General features: G+C 52.5%; 1 long non-coding RNA gene across 1 annotated transcript; it reads left to right on the top strand.

Annotated features, from left to right (window-relative positions):
* The first annotated feature begins 2,667 nt into the window (after positions 1–2,667).
* Positions 2,668–4,234, top strand: LOC139828608 (uncharacterized). The gene is made up of 2 exons (XR_011740413.1): positions 2,668–3,538; positions 3,969–4,234. It is a non-coding gene; the product is annotated as an uncharacterized lncRNA (long non-coding RNA).
* The last annotated feature ends 7,079 nt before the right edge of the window (positions 4,235–11,313 follow it).

Genomic DNA, 11,313 nt, shown 5'->3' with positions numbered 1-11,313 from the left:
TCTAACAGGTGGGTGCAGAATACGCTGACCCACCTGCTGAGACAATGCAAGTGTTAACATCGTCTATGGCAAGAATACAAACCTTCCCTTTTCCACACATTTTGCAGCTTTTCTATGCATAATACTTATGAGGTATACTTACACATATGATCATATCTATATCTTCTGAGTAGAAGCACTCCAACAGAAAAATAACCTGGGAGCAAACCCTTTGTGTCATGTGCTCTAGAACATTATGTAAAACTAAACATACTATTGTCTTTTTTCCCCATTATTGTTACTACATTATAACTATTGCTGTACATGTGACAGAAGTGCATGTTGTCAGGGATAATCATCAGGAAAGTCGAGAAAACAGAGATCGCTTTTTAAGAAGTCTTTGCCTTAAATCTTCCATATTTGTTACTTTTTAAAGACTAGCAACAGTTCTGGAAACGGTCGTCTCCACATCCTTGCAGATGTCACCAAACCGTACCACCCCTAGGCAGTGCTGTTTCTCGCATCCATCGGCGGCATTAGAGAGATCTCTGGTTTTCAAGCAGAACGGGGAGAACCCCACTGAGTACAGCGCACGGAGACCGGCAGCGCATTTCTCACCACTGGGACCCGCGAACGGCCCGCAGAGCGTTCCCGGTGGCTGCGGCGGGCTGAGCGGGCACAGCACCCCTCGGTGGGTTCTGTGCTCCCACAGTGCAGTGGGCTGAGCGGGCACAGCACCCCTCGGTGGGTTCTGTGCTCCCGCAGTGCAGTGGGCTGAGCGGGCACAGCACCCCTCGGTGGGTTCTGTGCTCCCGCAGTGCAGCGGGCTGAGCGGGCACAGCACCCCTCAGTGCCAAGGACCGAGAAATCACTGAAATCACTCACTGCAGAGCTAGTGGAGACCAGAGAAAGATTTCTGCTGGAGGGCTACAAGTGTACCTTGAAAAACACGTAACTGCTGTTCACACTGAAAGTTGGTTGCAGTTCACATCCCGAACCCCAAAGATTTCAATTAGCATATTAGGATATTCAGCACCTTGACATTTAGGTCACTTACTCTGTGGCCTAAATAGAAATTATAGGTGACTAATTTAGAAATCCAAGTTTGACAGCACTAGCCTTAAATTGTACCCAGTTATAATGAAGGAACGCAGCCTGTATCACAAATCGGTGGGGAGATTCAGTGTTTACTCTACTTTGTGATACTTCGATAAACGACACTCTATGAAATTGAATGATTTGTTAAAATACCAAGGAAAAAAGGCCAAGTTCAGCAGTGAGTTGTGTGTAAAGGCAGACAGGCTAAGGAAAGCCTGCTGTCCCGACCGGGAGCTGCGACAAAGCCCTGGTGCCGCTGTGTGCCCGCAGCGCCCAGCTCTGCCCGCCGCTCGAGCTCGGGAGAGACGAAGAGCTACGCGGTCAGAGCCGCACCCGCCCTGGGGCGCGGCAGAAACGGCAATTGCACCCCCCCCACACAGAACAGCTCAGCCGTTCGCAGGTCAGGTGGCTTTGCGTTGTTACAGATAATTACATTGCAAAGGCTCACCGCTTTTACTCAGACAGGCAAGGGTGTGACAGCAGCTGAGGCACGAGCGTGAGGTCACAGAGCGATGGCAGGCGGAGGAGCCGGGAGAATCCCGCCAGGTCAGTTCAGCGCAGCCTGGCACGGTGCTACACACACGCTGACAGTGATCCAAAAGAACCTACTTCACTACAACCGAACTGCAGTATTGCCTTATTATCTTAAACAGAAAGTGAACACGATTGGAAAAGTTAACTCAGTGGAAACAGCCATCCATAAACTTTTAGGTTACTGACTCCTGACCAATGTTACTGCAGGAGAGGTCAAGCACCACAGCGCTGACCTTCACAGTCTCGAGGTGCAGTTCAACAGTTGACTCAAACCGATCCGGCTGCAGGTTCTTGCTGGCGGTTCCGTCCTGTTCCCTGCTCGCAGCTCTGTATTCCTGCTCCTTACACCGCTCCTGGCATTGCTGCGGCCCCGCTTGGACCAGGCAGACCACTAACGGGAACAAAACTGCCCCGAGGCGCAGACTCAACACCAGCGAATGAACAAACAGCTTCCAGCCTGATCAGGACGGAGCGGGGAGGGGGACAGAGCGGGGAGCGGTGCGGGGGACAGAGGAGGGAGGGGGACAGAGGAGGGAGGGGGACAGAGGAGGGAGGGGGACAGAGCGGGGAGCGGTGCGGGGGACAGAGGAGGGAGGGGGACAGAGGAGGGAGGGGGACAGAGCGGGGAGCGGTGGGGGGCACAGAGGTGGGAGGGGGACAGAGCGGGGAGCGGTGCGGGGGACAGAGGAAGCAGGGGGACAGAGCGGGGAGCGGTGCGGGGGACAGAGGAGGGAGGGGGACAGAGCGGGGAGCGGTGCGGGGGACAGAGGAAGCAGGGGGACAGAGGAGGGAGGGGGACAGAGCGGGGGGGCAGAGCGGGGAGACAGAGCAGGGAGCGGTGCAGGGGGGGCAGAGCGGTTGGGGGACAGAGCGGGGAGCGGTGGGCGGGGCAGAGCAGGGACCGGTGGCGGGGGCAGAGCGGGGAGGGGGACGGAGCGGGGAGGGGGACGGAGCGGGGAGGGGGACGGAGCGGGGGCAGAGCGGGGGGCAGAGCGGGGGGCAGAGCGGGGGGCAGAGCGGGGGGCAGAGCGGGGGGCAGAGCGGGGGGCAGAGCGGGGGGCAGCCACCTGAGGCCACGGTGGATCTCAGGCGCTGGTGACAGGAGCGTAGGAAAACGACAGCTTAAACAAGACGTGAGAAGAGCGGAATATGAACTCTGAGGGCTGCTGCAGCCCCTTGGCTTCAGGCCAGCTTCAAAGGGTCAGCGTATTTTTCCCAATGAGGTACAAAAACTAGAATTATTTCTTTTTTATTTTCTGATCTAATTTATCTCTACCTTTTTTCTAACCACTGTGAGCACGACCAGAATTGGGCTCTTGGAATCTTTGTGTCTGCACTGGTAGGATGCATCAAAACCTTTGTCAGAGACGAACACGAGGCTCCGAGGGCACTCAGCTTGCTCTACACCACATGCCTGGTATTAAGGCAGGAGACGCATTATCTCTCAAAACAATATGGGAGTGTTCTGAAAGTAACAGGGTACGGCCTGGTACCGTATCATTAAATATTAACACAAGCGATAGCTAATCTACCCAAGGTGAGTCAACCCTGACCACAGCTTTAACCACTTACAAAAAAAGACGATTAACACACCAAGTCTAACCACACACATGACTACAAGACGTGCTACACTGTAGTTCTGAGAGGAAAGGCACACACAAAAAAGATCAGAATGTATTTCACAGTTTTGTAACGAGCCCTGAGCAGCCCTTACGGCGTTACAGAACCCAGCCTTCGTTCAAACCGATGACTTTCGTGTTTCCAGAAAACCAAACCCAAACCCACACAGGGTCTGTTCCTGGAGCGAACGGTGTCCTGGTGAACCAGCGCCTGGGCCTCCGAACCGCAGCCAACCTGGGCTGGAGCCCGACACCGGCAGAGGGTTTCCTGCAGGCTGGATCCGCGGTTACCCGCTCCAGCCACACCGGTAAACACCACAGAATTTCACAGCAGAAAGGAAGGAAACAAAAAAGCGATGCATTATGTCTCCTACAGCCAAGACCTTGTGTGTGCTCTTAGCACGGCTCAACTGGCACCATCAATAGGCTCTCGCTCTCAATTACCTATTTAGTTTTGCTGACATTTGGTTCTCAGCAACCTGTAACGTTACATTCCCTACACAACAAGGTTAAGTGCCTATATTTATCTGTTCATGATATGGAAATTTATCGTAGTTGCCCACTTATTACTGCACAGAAAGGCCCATGTTCCACTCGCTCCAGCCTTATGTTCACTGAAATGAAGTTATCCAGGAAGCAGAAAGAGTTGCCATGGAAACAAAACCAATTTAACAGAGGCTGCTGCAAAACCTCCATTAATTAACCTATTTATGGTAAAACCATTTCTCCTCTCATTAGATGCAGCTGGTATCATTCCAATGACACAACAAGAAATGCACAGCCGCTCCGGTCTGTTCCACGCTTCGGTGAGAAACGCAGCAGCACAGCCCGGCTCCGCGTGTTGATCCCTCAGGGCAGAGCTCCAGCCGAGGCGGCAGAAAGGAGCCCGTGGTCTGTGCCAGCTTTGAGCACACGCGTGGCGGTACAGCGATTTGTCTTGCTTGTTTTGAGACATAAAGGTCTGATTAAGAATAAAAGTTTAAAATTCGTTTTCACTTCTGAAATGCAGACTGTCGGTTTCTTTTAGGAAAAGCTATCTTAATTTTTTTAATACACTACGTTGACAAAACGAAATGGTCCATGTCGAATTCAGGAAACAAAAGACACTTTGAAGTACAGAGTAACAGAAGACGACCTGTGGAACAGTTACCACGTCCCAGCTCTGCTCTAGGCAGGATACCAGTGCGTTATACCCAAAAGCCGCACGGGCTTCCAGAGAGGGAGTTACGGGTAATTCAGTTTCAAGCTGAGACAAACTCTGCCTGCAGAAACCCCCAAACGTTAACTACACGAAGAACAGCTGTAATATCCTTTTGTTCGTACCAGTTCAGCACAGAGCACCGTCCGACCTGGCCCTGCGCGGTGACAATGACGAGCCCTGTGCTGTAAGGGAGGCAAGATCTGCAGAGATCATCCCAGGTTTAACGTGGATGCTGTTACCAGCAGCATAACGCTACTCCTAGCCTGCAAATCCGATAACAACAACTCAATAATTACCAGCCACAAACAGCACATAACACAAAACAGTTCATATGCCTTAGACCATCTGGACGTCTATTTACACAGCAACCAATTTGTTGCTGTACCTAATGCAAATTTCGTGATTGCAAGGTGATTTGGTGGAGGGTGAGGGGGAACATGAAGAATGAACCAGCCCTCACGTGAGCGCTCTGAGCACAGGACAGGGCAAACCGCTCAAAGCGCAGCAGCCGAGGGAGAACCGAAGGGGCAGCAAGGGCGGCGGAAGCGTGGGGGGGTCCAGGCCTCCTTCCACAGCTCTGACCTAAAAGAAAAGGCAGCAACAGCCCGATAACAGCAACAGTGTGTCACGGCCTTGCCTCCATGGCTCTTCTTTGGACGGCATGGGCTGTTGACAGCATACGATAGATTTCATACATTTTCAACTGGTTCATAAAAACAACACAGAATTTCACGTAATTGGTAAGCCATTAGACTTACCACCGCATGATCTGTCTCATTTTTGTAATTTACTTGTTAGCTGTGAAATCAATGAACAACTACACCAGTGCAAACGGCCCAGATCTGCTCCCCACAGCGCAGGGACCGGCAATAAATCCCCTGCAGGAAAGGCCACAAACCTGTGGCCGCGCGTTGCCCACAAGGGCGAGCGCTCCAGGCTCCGTGGAGCCCGACGCTGACAGCAGGAGGCACAGGGACCGCAGGGACCGCAGGGACCGCAGGGCCAGGCCGCCGGCGACGGGAGACACGCCGGGCAAAACAACGCACAGCCCTGATCGGGGGTGAAGAAAGGTTGTGGTAACACAGCTCAGTTCTGCGTTTCTTCTCCAACAAGGCCTCCCACACAAGCCAGTGGGAACCATGGACACATGCAGGGTATGTAAATAGATCCTTAAGGTATAACTAAAAATTGAGCATTTTATTTAGCCTGGAAAAACAAAGAAAAAAGTCACAATTGTGAGTTCTAGGCATTCCAACGCTGAAAACACAACTGCTTGCTTGCTTTAGAACTTCTTGATTCTTGCTGTCAGAGGAGCTCAGTGTGGAAAAAGCACTATTTGGTCATGAAAATCTCTGTTTTGAACAGAATTCAAGCAAAGGATCATTAAACAAACAACTGAAGAGGAAATGAAGTGTAAAGATGGACTCTGACCCCATCCTTAACAACCCGGTGAAGTCGGCGTGGGAGATGCAGCGGCCAGCGGGAGGCGTTTCTGGCCACGAGTGCGACCCCGACGGGGCGCTGAGCGTCCCAGTCGCACTCCAAGGGGATGAAAATGAATGCGGTGTGTAACAGCATTCTTAACGTCAGCCAAAAGCGGTACAGAATCGCCCCTGAGTACTTGAGACATACAGCTTGGAAAACATGATCCATGGCAATTCTTACATTTGAATAAATTCCAAGCCGTAACGGTCTTTCAAATTTGATGCAAAATGGAAAGAAGAATGTTCCAGTTCCGCTTCCACGGAACGGCCTCCCCGTCTGTCTTCGCTCTGCCTCCCTACACCACCAGCAGTTCGCGATCCGTAACGAGACGTACCCTCATTTCGGACAGGTGATCCACAAGTAAACCTGGGCATACCTATACCATCCAGATATTCCAAGCATCCATACCAGAAGATTACCGTCTTTTACACCACGGGGGTTCCTTCCTGCAAATGGGGTCCATTATTTTCATCTGTGACAAATGAACCATTTCCACAAAGGGGATTTTAGAGCAAAGACATCACTTACAGAAACATGGGCGGGAGAAGCAAAAGAGCCATGGGCCACGACTATGTACTCTCTGTGGAACGTGTGTTTGGTTCACCTGCACCACACAAACCGAGGATATGGAGCCAAGGGGCCAGGATGCAGCAGCAGAGACACGTCGGTCCGGGTGACGTGCAGCTCACGGCCCTGCTCTGCCGGAGGAGCCCACGCGCTGCTGAGGGCCAGCAGACGCAATGACGTTATCACCAACACGAGCAAGCAGCAGCAACGGAAAGCTACTTCTCCTGTGCTCCCACCTCCTCCAAGGCCAGAAAGAAAGATGAGAAAGATGGGTATCCTTCTCCAGGGTAAAAGCAAAGCAGCTCCATATAAATTTGCAGCATTGTTCCTGCTTTAAATTTGGGGCCACTTAGGGCGCAATCTGTTCCTAGGCAAAGGTGAGGTGATGAACTCACAGGATTGTCCTCTCACCTGCTCTGGTACCCAGCAAGGGATAAGAAGCTCAAGGCTTTGTCTCTGGAAGTGCCTTGTTTTCAGAGCAGGCATTCCCTTGATGTTTGCGGTCCAGCAAAGACAGAGGCAACCTGCCCCAGCCCAGCGCTGCCGGGGTGGGTGGCACAGGCTGGCGGCCGCGGCAGCGCCACCACTGCTCCTTCAGTACCTGCACCCCAGAGAGCCCAGAGCCGCTGCCCCGCCAGGCAGAACCGGAGCAGCCACTGAGAACAGAAGCATCTGGTAAAAACACGAGGCAGGTTCATCCACCGCTCGCAGCCCAGGAACCGGCACGGCTTCCCAGGCCCCTCCTGCCTGTCTGTCTGCACCTAAATCATGCTCAGCAAGAGAACAACAGTGCCTGACAGTTGTCACTTCAGCACCCCCTGTGACAGGAACAACGTGGAACTGTAAACCCTGCGTAACCTCCGTAAATAATTCTGGTATTCTTGATTTGTTGGACTTGACAAAAACACACGGCAGACCTACAAAGTACATACACCCCTATACAGAAATAATTAAGAGGTAACCCTAAAGGAAACAGTTCCTTTGTTCTCCCGCTTTGGAAGACAGCTCGGGTGGAATTTCATTCTCAGTACTGGTTATCAGAAGTACTTCGGCGGTGCTTGGACGGCCCGCAGCCCACTGAAGTTCCTTTGTGCTCTGCTACCGACACCGCGGTTACAGAAAAAGCAATTTTGACTGATATGTAACAAAACACCTTTTCTGCAAAGGAACACAAATAAATCTCACAAGACTCAATACATGTAACAGTAGTAAGAAGAGGCCTGGCACACACGTAGTTACCTATTTTTCACTTACTGAAAAGCACCACAGACCAGAGAAGCGCCGGGGCGGCGTGGGGGCCGCACACCCGTTTGGTACGGGTTGAGCTGCTCCTGGCTGTGTGGTCGGATCATACACGAGGAGAGTGAAGGAGGGGGTTTATTAAACCTTAACAGAAGAGGCTCCACACAGAAAACCACATTTGTGGGCAGCTGGTGGATGGGCAGTGGAGGCAGGTAAACCAGAAATAACAGAACACGAGAGGAGTAGAACAGTCACAAGTACAAAGTTGAGTTACAGCACAGCTGCAAATGCCAAATTGGCAAAGTAAATTTGTGTAATTTCACCGTCCTGGTTTCGGCTACGATCAACCTCAGCGTTCACTTAGGAAAGGACTGGGCTGCCAGACATCGGAGCGATGTCAGGGAACAAAACTTCACTTGGAACAGGACATCAAAAGTCAGGCTTCCCCATCTGACCTGTTTCCATCCTCAAGAGAGGCCGAGGAGCTCCCCACCCCAAGCTGGTAATTATCTGTCTACAGGAGATACTCCAGAAAATACCTAACGAATCTGATGTTTCTTGGAAGCTGTAATCATATCTAAATCCCAACTCTCGATAGCAGAACTGCCCACGCAGGACAGGAGTCCAGGTTTGGTTCAGTTCTAACACGCCTTCCAGCCCACTGCTTTTGAACACTCTTATTAACGTACTTTGCTTTTCTGTATTCACGATGCTATCAACGTGCAACTTAAAACACCACCTGGGCCCAGCTACATCTGTCACCAGCCCTTATCTGAGCAGAAACGTTCGGAAGAGAACAAAGGTCTAACCAGATAGGAGGGAAACCCTGTGTCCCTGTCCGCGCCCAGAGCCGGGGGCCGGGCGGGAAAGCAGCGGCACGGGAAGCCCGTGACGCCTGGGTTTGACCTTCCCCGCCCCCACACGCCTGCCCCCCCGCCAGCCCCCGGCGTGACCGAGAAGCCCCCGGCCCGCAGAGGGAAGGCATCTGTCCTGTGCCAGAGCTGCGGGTGAGGTGCGGCGATGGCTCCCCACTCACCCACGCTCCGCCGCTGCAGCCCCGCTCTTCAGCGCCCACGGCGTCCCCTCGCCCCTGCCCACGCAGAGCGGCGGGCGCGAGCAGCGCGTTTGTCCCTGTGAGCGCCCGCCTGGGCCTCCCTGGGGTCTCCGAAGGAGCGCTCGTCCTAACGTGACCCTTCACTGCAGCGAGCTGGGGCAACACGAAGGGAGATGTTCTTCAGCTCACGCCTTGCTGCCCCACCAAGGAAACGGAACTCGGTCCGTGGTTTACCGGTCTCTCTCCGGTCCTCCATGGAGAGAAAATACAATGCTCTGCTAAGTGTGTTCAGGGTGATTTTATGCAGGAACTTCCTTTTGTATTTCTTGCTTGAGATCAGTGTGTCACCATATATATAAGCTATACATAAACCCACATACAAGCACATTTACTTGAACAGACCTCGTTTCAGCCATGCTCCTGTAAATCCAGTCCTACCCACAGATTTGTAGCAAAGCCCTCCCTGGCTCAACAGGAGGCAGGACCAGCACTTCCCACAGCAGCTTACAAAGCTCCAGATAACCAAACTACCTTTAGACCATGGAAGTGGCTACACAAATCACAAGAGCAAGAACTCACGACCTTGGGTCATAACTCTCTAGTGAGTTCAGTCATTGACACAAGAACTAATCAAGACACACCTACCAACAATTAAAAATGAATAGATAAATCAAAATACACGTTACACAACCTTCATCTGTCTGAACAAAATCAAAATCTGATTACCAAGATTAGCAAGAAATCCACGGCAACAAAAAGCTGGAACTCCTTCTGCGAACAGTACTGGTGGTATCTCAGGGGAAGCCCAGGTGCCAAGAGCCGGATGGTCAGGCAGTGCGAGCCGCACCCAGGACCGCCGACCCCACTGCTCCGGTCACCGCCTGTGCTACGTGGGGTTCTGGTTCACAGCTCCCAGGCACCACGCGCTCTGCAGGTTTACATAAAGCCACAGGGCATGCAGCTCTGTTTATATTTATCCTTTGTATCTACCAAATTATCTGTTCCGGCCATTTCTCAGTCTCTGAGTGTTTGCAGATCATTGCCCGTGTTTTAGGAAACTAGACGAAGAACCGATAAAATAACATTGCTGCTTACATCCCCCTGAAACTACCGAACTATTGGAGTGGCCTTCCATTCCTACTCGTTTTCCATAAGAAAATAAGCCATTTCACCTTGGTCTGCACAGCACGGAATCTGTATGACTTAGGGGTGAGGTGGGGAGAGGAGAGGAGGGAACACCCTGCATGGCACACCAGAAAGGAATGTCTGCCACGACTCCACCGCCGCCAGGGCAATGCTGCTGGCAGCAGGGGGTGACTCGGCGGTCGGACACCAGCTCCACCCGGTGCAGCCCGCACAGCCTCCACGGGTTTCCTCAGGACCAGCAGCCGAGGTCCTCCCGAGAGGTGGCCTGAGCTGGAAAACGTGGGCTAGAACAGAGGGAAGAACCGCTTTTGGAAGAACGGAGTACGTATATCACTTGGTTTTTCCCTAGAAAAAGACCTGAGTCAATTTGAGGTTTGTTTTCCAGCTCAAGTCAGATGCCACTTTCCTCTAAGCCATGCTTGCAGACAAGTAAATGTAACTTAAACCTCACACAAAGGTTGGCAGCAGATTAAAAAGGCCATGAATAAGTAAGAACATAGCTGAACAGAGGAGCCTGGCCAGCCTTCTGTGGGACTGACGGTGCTGGTGAGGGGGGAAGAGGGACAGGGCAGCCTGAAAGCCCGGGAGAAGCACCTGTCCTTGAGCCTCCGGGGGGAGATCGGGAGAGCAGGGTGTGGGTGCAACGCGGTTGAGACCCCTTCCCCTTTCCCCAGGCCAGGATTCACAACTGCGAAAAAGCCACGCTCTAGTCTGATCGGTAAGGAAAAAACTAAAAGTAAAACTCATGTTTCAGCTACAGCAAATATTTTCCTTATGCCCGAGTCAGTGTGCTGTAAGTGGGAGCCAAGGTACAGATGTCCTCTGCCCACTGGGGATGTCATCAAAGCCTGTTTAATGTGCCAGGTGAAGCAGGGGAGTTTTCTGGCTCTGAATCCTTGCTGCAGAAGCAATAGCAGACTGCAGAAAGCCATGAAAACCGCTTACACGGGCCTGACATCTGACTGAACCGCATGTGCAGGCTGTGCCGTCAGTCTACACTTCTTCACTGTCTGCCTGGTTTTCTGATGCATAATAGCTGTCCTTCGTGGCATGGAACGTTCAGTCTATGAGCACGAGCCTTTCCAAATGCTCTCCCCCATGACCAGCGTCTGTCCCGAGGAGCACGGGTGTCCCCAGCTCCCAGTGACACGTGTGTGACACCGAGGAGCAGGAAGCTCCCCAGCCCGACCGCGTGGGACGTGCAGGGCCGCGCTTCCCAAATGTGCGCCAAGCAGCTTCAGCTGTTCACAGCCCCACCGCTCCCAACGGAAGAGCAGAGCGAGGAGTCACAGCGACACAAGACAAACAGCACAACTCCCAGGAACTGTTCCGTGAGTCATCAGTCACAGGCTCCTCCCGAAGCCACCGGGTGCCCTGTGCCTGGTGGG

The sequence above is a fragment of the Patagioenas fasciata genome, chromosome 9 (genome assembly GCF_037038585.1).
Source record: "Patagioenas fasciata isolate bPatFas1 chromosome 9, bPatFas1.hap1, whole genome shotgun sequence".
NCBI lineage: Eukaryota > Metazoa > Chordata > Aves > Columbiformes > Columbidae > Patagioenas > Patagioenas fasciata.
This window is presented reverse-complemented; position numbering and strand designations above follow the sequence as displayed.